This window comes from Elephantulus edwardii, unplaced genomic scaffold (assembly GCF_000299155.1).
Source record: "Elephantulus edwardii isolate Elephantulus edwardi_28Jun2011 unplaced genomic scaffold, EleEdw1.0 scaffold00021, whole genome shotgun sequence".
NCBI lineage: Eukaryota > Metazoa > Chordata > Mammalia > Macroscelidea > Macroscelididae > Elephantulus > Elephantulus edwardii.
In genome coordinates, this window is record NW_006399771.1 from 25,886,021 (window position 1) to 25,893,231 (window position 7,211).

At 38.1% G+C, this 7,211-nt stretch overlaps 1 protein-coding gene and 1 pseudogene across 1 annotated transcript in view; both read right to left on the reverse strand.

The window, feature by feature from the left end:
- LOC102857481 overlaps positions 1–2,872 on the reverse strand; it is a 13,975-nt pseudogene extending 11,103 nt beyond the window's left edge.
- The window catches only part of TRHDE (thyrotropin-releasing hormone degrading enzyme), a 789,161-nt gene that overhangs the window by 249,530 nt on the left and 532,420 nt on the right, over positions 1–7,211 (reverse strand).

A 7,211-nucleotide genomic window follows, 5' to 3' on the forward strand; every position in this document is an offset into this window, starting at 1 on the left:
TTTGGCTTGGTAGCATCACTTTCTGTTCACTGGACCAGCTGTTCTCTCTCTCTGTTAATGTAATTGTTGTTAAGTGTCGTCAAGTCACAGGCGACTCATAGAGACTCTATGAAGAAGAGACCTCAACACTTGTGTGTCTTTCATCCTTTTTCCAGGTTCATAGGGTTTTCCAGAGGCAAGCTATTATGGAAGTGGATGCCACTTCTGCTTCCAAGCTTGTTTTAATCGAGGAGCTCCACTCCACTCTCTGTCCTCATTGCCTTGTTTTCATTTTTTTTCAGCCTCAGTTTGAATGCACATATGAGTATTTGATGATTTGTCCATAGACATCTTCTGGCTACATAAGCAGGAAGCCAACTTCTTTTCTCTTTCTTATGCTGGGATATCTGCATAATAAATTTCACATTCCTTACAGGTGTGTCCAAGCAGTTTTTTTTCTCTCTTCTTTTTTCCGAACCACCTCAATATGAGGAAAATTTTGTAAGCTAGTCTCCCTTTCGCCATCCTTAAAATATGGCCCCACCAGTGCTTTCTGTTTGATTTTATCATGTTTGTCATCATTACTGTTTGGTTGTTTTGTGACAGCTGACAAATCCTCATCTTCATCTGTTCCTAGGGAAAAATTATCTGCCAAACAGGATTCGTATTCTTTGTGTGTTGTCTGATCAAACATATCTTCCAAACTATCATTCAATTTTCTTTCTTGACCTGGGCTTTTTCACCTTTCTGCTCTTGCTTCTTCATCTTTAAAAGCATAGTTTCACTGACCAATGTACAGTCCATGTCCACAGTCTCTCCACCTCCTAATTTTGACTGACTGCCATCTTTTGCATCTATTACTGTAACATCCATTTTATATTGAGAAAGGTCTGCTTCTGGATCCACTCTCCACTGGATATTTTCAAAGGATACATCTTGACATAACAACAACAACAACATCTTGACTGCTTTGTAGAGACTTTGTTTTCGCAATTCTACATGGATTTAATTGAAGCACTGATGTCAGTTCACAGGATCCTTGGGTTGACCTGGTTTTCACTTTTATCGGCTCATGAGACATGGTAGCAACCTTAATGTCATCAAGTTTCTCTGATTCCAAACTTCCACGTGGTCGTGGAGGGACTTTGAAGACAGGGTTTTATTCTTTTATTTGAAGTGGTGTTTTACTATCTGGAGATGATTTACCAAAGGCCCGGAGGATGCTGTTCTGTAAACAGGGGTCCTCTAAGCACTCTCTGGCTAGCAAACAGCGCCCATACACGGCCTTACGATTCCAGGAAGAACTCTTTGGAATGGGTTTCAAAGTCTCATGAAAAGTCATTTGCCTCAAATTGTTTTTAGAGATCTCATTTCCTTGGCTTTTCTCTTCATGTTGAGTAGCTGAAAACTGGTCAGACAGATCCAGAGGTTTATCCATCACATAGTCCCCACTGACAGCTGAAACATTATCCAAAGGAAAAGAATTTTCATTATCAAAAGCAGCTTTGGGGCAGCTTACTTCATGTTCACTTTCTTCCTCGATTTTCTTCCTTTTGGGTGTTCCACTTCCCAGTGGTTTCAATGGCATTAAATGTTTATCAGTCACAGCATCTTTAATGTGATCATTACTATCCTGTGCATCCATGGATTCACTTACACTTTTATTTACAAGCATCTGTTTATTAGAACTTGACTGGCCAATGATTATGTTCATTTTAGACCCAAGATTCTGATGTGTGAAAAGGCCACTATCTTCAGACTTTGGTCTTGTTTTTTCTGGTCTAGAATTAGAAGTGTTGCCAAAGGGGGCTATTTTAAGCTGTTTTCTTTTCCCTACCTCCAGTAAAGAAGAGGATAAACTTGTATTCACACCTAAGCTATTTTTCACATTAGGAGTGGCTCCAAATATAGGCGATGATGCCTGAATGGTCAATTCTTCTTGGGTAGGAGTCTTTGAAACAGCATCTGAAAATCTTACAGCATTGCTGCTATTTCTTTTAGATGCCTCAAAAGGCTGTATTTTGTCATCTCCTTCTAGAGAGAGGTAGAGCTCATCACCAAGAGGGCTCATGGGACCTTGAGATTCAGATTCTTCCTGAACTTGAAGTCCAAGTGTTTCAGCAACAACTGTAGCTAAATTAAAAGGTGACTTATGAGGGGAGCTACTGCTGGTTCCATTTCTTTTAGTCATGGGAGACTGACTTTGATTGCAAGTGTCAGCCACTAATATTTCATTTTCCTTAGGATTATGCTGTGGATGCGTCGAAGACTTCAGATCGTTCCTCAATTCTTTGCCATCTGTACACACAGAGTGCTCCAGTTTACTGCGTATTTGTTCTATGTATTGGACTTAGAGGTTCTCCTTTCTTCGAAGTCGGTTAACTCCAGAAAAGGAAAAAGCAGTGATTGGTGAATCTGGAATCACATTTTCCTCGAAATCAAGTTCAGTTGCTTGATTTTGATCATTTTCAATTTTCTGTTGCAGTTGTTTGGAAAGCTTTTTATTTTCTTCCTGCAGAGTGTTCTTTTCATTCATAAGCTCTGTGATAAGTTTAAGATTCTGCTGCCGGATATTTTCAAATTCTTGTTGCTTTTTCCGCATATGCTCTTCAGTCACTGCACAGCGACCACATAATCCTGCTCTTAACCGATCTTCCAAAACTTTAGTGGTTTCATGAAGGACTTTCTGTTGCTCTCTCAGTTGTTGGTTTTTGGTGATAAATTCTTCAAGTCTTTGTGCATCTAAAATTCGTTCCTTTTTCAGTTTGTTGACTTTTACTTGTAAACCTTGAACTTCTTTATCATGGTACTCTTTAAGTTTTGTCCAAAGTTCCTTAAAGTCATTAGATACATCTGCAGGAGGGCTTCCACAGCTGCTTCCAGAGACACTCATCTTGCTGAATAAACTTCTCTTTGTTGAATGAGTGACGTCTTTTCTGTTACATTATGTAAGTATGAAGTTGTCTGTGGAGAGAATTGAGATACAGCTTCCAGGCTCGCCGGGAGGTGCCTCGAGGTCCCTGCGGGGCACGGGCGCCCCGGCCTGCGAAGACCAAGCTGCTTGTGCCCCTCTCCTCTGCCTCAGTCTTTCTGCACAGCTGGCCAGCGGGGAACTCGGCCCCTCAGGGCAGCCCACGCTTTTCCAGGGCGGGGGGAAGGGCTGGAAAGAGTATTGAGTGTACCATGAACTGTTAAAAGAATGAACAGGTTTGCCCTGGAGATGGTTAAACCAGGCTGTTCCTTTGAGGTGAGGATTCTGAAGCTTTGTCTGACATACTTTGCACATGTTGCAAGGAGGGACCAGTTCTTGAAGAGGGATGTCATTCTTTGGGGTGGAGGACCAGAGCAGAAGAGGAAGACATTATATGAGATGGATTGATTTAGTGACTGTGGCAATAAGGGTAGGTGTGTCGGGGACAGCGAGATTGCACAGGTTAGAGCAGAGTTTAGGGCTGTTGTACATAGTGTTGCTATGAGTCGCAGGTGACTCAATGGCAGATAACAATAACAACAACTACTATTTGTGAGATATACATTAGGCAGAAGATATAAGGACCTCAAATGAATGGCAAATACAATTGGTTATAAAGTTGGAAAAAGTAATGGAATTGTCAAGTACTATTTCACAAGAATCTATAAAAAATTAAAGAGAGCTTTTATCTCCTATCCCACCAAAACAAACAAACAAACAAACAAACAAACAAACTCAGAAACAAAAACAACCCACTGTCTTGTTCTGAAAATGCATAGGAATAATAAAGAATGAACAACTGAATTTTCTAAAAAGAGAAGAAGATAGTGCAACATCATATTAGCTATAAATCTGTAGTGGTTAGAAAACAGATATACTGGATTAAGGACAGACACAAAGAGTGAGGAAATCAAATAGAGGCCTGGAAATACATCAATGCTGAACCTTGTGATAAATAACAGGGATGACATTAAAAACCAATGAGAAAAGGGCAAGACATTCAAAATATAACATTGGAATGATTGATAATCTGAATAAAAATAATATTATATATTACTTCACAATATAAACAAAGAAAAACTGGAATGAATTAAAGACCTATCGTTAAACATAAAACTTTAAAAATTCTGAGAAAATGTCAAAGAATATCTTTACAAATGGATAGCGGGATAATTTAATAAGGGTAAGATAGTTTAAAGATGTTTTAAGTGTTACAATAATGAGAAAATATACTTTAATAAAAGGGGGGAAGCATGTAACATAAGAAAATGGGCAAATCTCTTTCATTTCGGAGCCCTGGTGACATAGTTCTTACTGAGGTATACTGCTATCTCTAAGGCTGTGCACCTTCAGGGTTTTAAATCCAACTACACATCCATAGACGAAAGATGGGAAGTCTCCTCTAACCCTTGGGAACCCAGTGGACTGTCCATATGAGCAGGAACTGACTGAGGGCACTGAGTGGTTTTTTCAATTTTTTATTATTTTGGTTTTGGGGAATTGTTTTCTAAAAATATGACAAAATACATCATAAATTGAAAGTTAAACCATAGATTTATTTGCAAATAAATGCTGTTATCTATCACACCAATACAAACAAGCCAAAAAATAGGGGGGGAAACCCCAATTAAAATAAAAATCCTCACACCTAGAATCCAGTGATGATAATAAAGAAACAAACAAGCAAACTGAAGTTAATATTAGTCAATGATTATAAACAAAAAATTAAAAACCAAGAAATACAAAAGGACCATTAATACATGGGGGGAACAACTAAATACACACCTTTAAGTATAACGAGAAAATGTAAAACGTGATAGCACTTTAAGACGGTGCATTTAAAAAGGTAAAAACGTAGAGAACTTAATACTAGGTATCTACGAGGATGAACAAGAACCAATGTTAATGAGGGAAGATGTTCAAGTGCATTGAAAACATTGGCAAAAAAATAAGACTTCAGAAATCTGTGTGATACCAATTAACACGGTTTAACTCATAGTTGCAGCACAAGATGTGTTTACCAGTCCATGAGAGGAAATTTGGAGGACAGATCCTTATTTGTTGTCATTCCCAAGAAAGGTGATCCAACATAAATTAGAAATTATCAAGCAATAGAATTACTATCAAATGCAAGTAATATATTGCTGAGGATCATCCAAAATGGCTATCACAGTAGTACACAGATACTTTCAGAAGTTCAAGCTGCTTTTAGAAGAGGCTGTGGCACCAGGCATCTTATTGCTGATATCACATGGATCTTGGCTGAGAGCAAAGAATACCAGGATATCCATTTGTGTTTTATTCACTACACAAAGGCATTTGACTGCATGGATTACAAAAAACTATGGCTAACATTGAGAAGAATTTGAATCCCAGGACACTTAATTGTGCTTGTGCAAACCTATACCTAGACCCAGAAGCTGCTGTCCAAACAGAGCAAGGGGAAATTGCATGGCTTACTACTGACAAAGTGTACATCAGATAGTATCCTTCCTCCACATTTATTCAATCTGTATGCTGAGCAAATAATTAAAAGAGCTGGACTCTGTTGAAAAGAACATAGTTCAGGATTGGAAAGAAGACTCGTCAACAATCTATGCTATGCAGATGACACATCTTGCTTGCTGAAACTGAGGAGTATTTGAAACACTTACTGCAAAGGATCAAAGCCTAAAGCCTTCAAGATGGATCACATCTCAACATCAAGATGACAAAAATCGTCACCACTGGATCATTATGATAGATGAAGAAATGGTTCAGACTTTCAACAATATCTTCTTACTTGGATCCACAACAATACAATTTGTACCAGCAGTCAAGAGATTGGAGAACATACTACACGGGGCAAATGTGCTGTCAGGGATCTCTCTAAATTACTGAGGATCAATGATGCTGGTTTGAAGACAAAGGTGTACCTGATTCAGGTCACAGTCTTTTCAATCACTTGCTATGCTACTTAGAGGTAGAACATGAATAAGGATGACAGAAGAATTGATGTCTCTGCATTGTGGTGTGCATGAACTGTCAAAACCCCCAAACAGATATGTTATGAACAAAGTGTGGCCAGAGGGTTCCTTAGAGGCAAAGGTGGTGAAACTTAATCTCGTATACTTTGGGTATGGTGTCAGGAGAGGCTTTTCCTTGGAGAGGGACATCATGTTTGGAAATGTAGAAGTCAGGGAAGGTGGAAAAGATCCTCAGCCAAATGAATTGATATAATGACTAGCAATGGGCTTAAATGTGTCAAAGATGATGAGGATGGCATAGCCTAGTACAGGGTCCAGATCTGTTGGTCATAGGGTCACTAAGGGTCATATTCAATTTGACAGTACTAGACAACCACCACCACCACCACCAGAACAACATGAGGATGTGAGGAAGTAGAATGTTTCAATCACTTTAATGGAAGTGTAAGTCAAATTAAACACACTTCTTTCTAATTAGTTTAAACTGACAGTGACCGTCCATCTTGTTTCTGAGGTTAGAAATTTGTAAGAGAGGGTATTACTTATATTTTTTTCCTGTGGAATCAAGGGTGGTTTGAGCTGTGACTGCCTTATATGTTAGGAAATGCACCATCAGGGCTAGGTACAAATGAACGTAGCAGCATGCAAATTAAATGTTAAGATTCACTTTTTACTGTTGTTAACAATTAAGTGTCTGTTCTTTCATGTAGTGTTTTAGAGGCTGAGAATGATACCATGAAAAAACTAGAGACACCGTGGAGTTTATACCATGGAATTTGCATCCCAGCTAGATTCAATGAAATTTAAAGGTAGGATGTATTCTATGAGTGTGAAAGAACACAAATATTGACTGTAGATGTTATTTCAGTGAAATGAGTAATCAGTTGAAATTAAGGAAGTATATACATTTTTATTAACAAATATTCACATATGAACTCAAGGATGTATGTGTTGTTATTTTATGCTGTTGAATTAGAACTGCTTCATAATTGACACTCCAGAGTGTCAATTTTAAATGGTTCTTAATCTCATGAGAGGAGATTGCTCATCTTTCTCTCTTAGAGCTGCTTGTGGCCTTGAAGGATGTGCCTTTGTGTTGGCAGCAAAATTCCTTAGTAATAGGCCAATAGCATAATTTCTAAATCCTAAAATTCAACAGCTTATAAAGAAAAAAATTGCAAAAAAATTCCTTAAACCCTTTAATAGGTGAATTAATATATCAATTATGTTTTATTCATATTGGGAAATATTTTAGAGCAGTGAAGATATATAATAAAAAAATTAAATACAAAGTA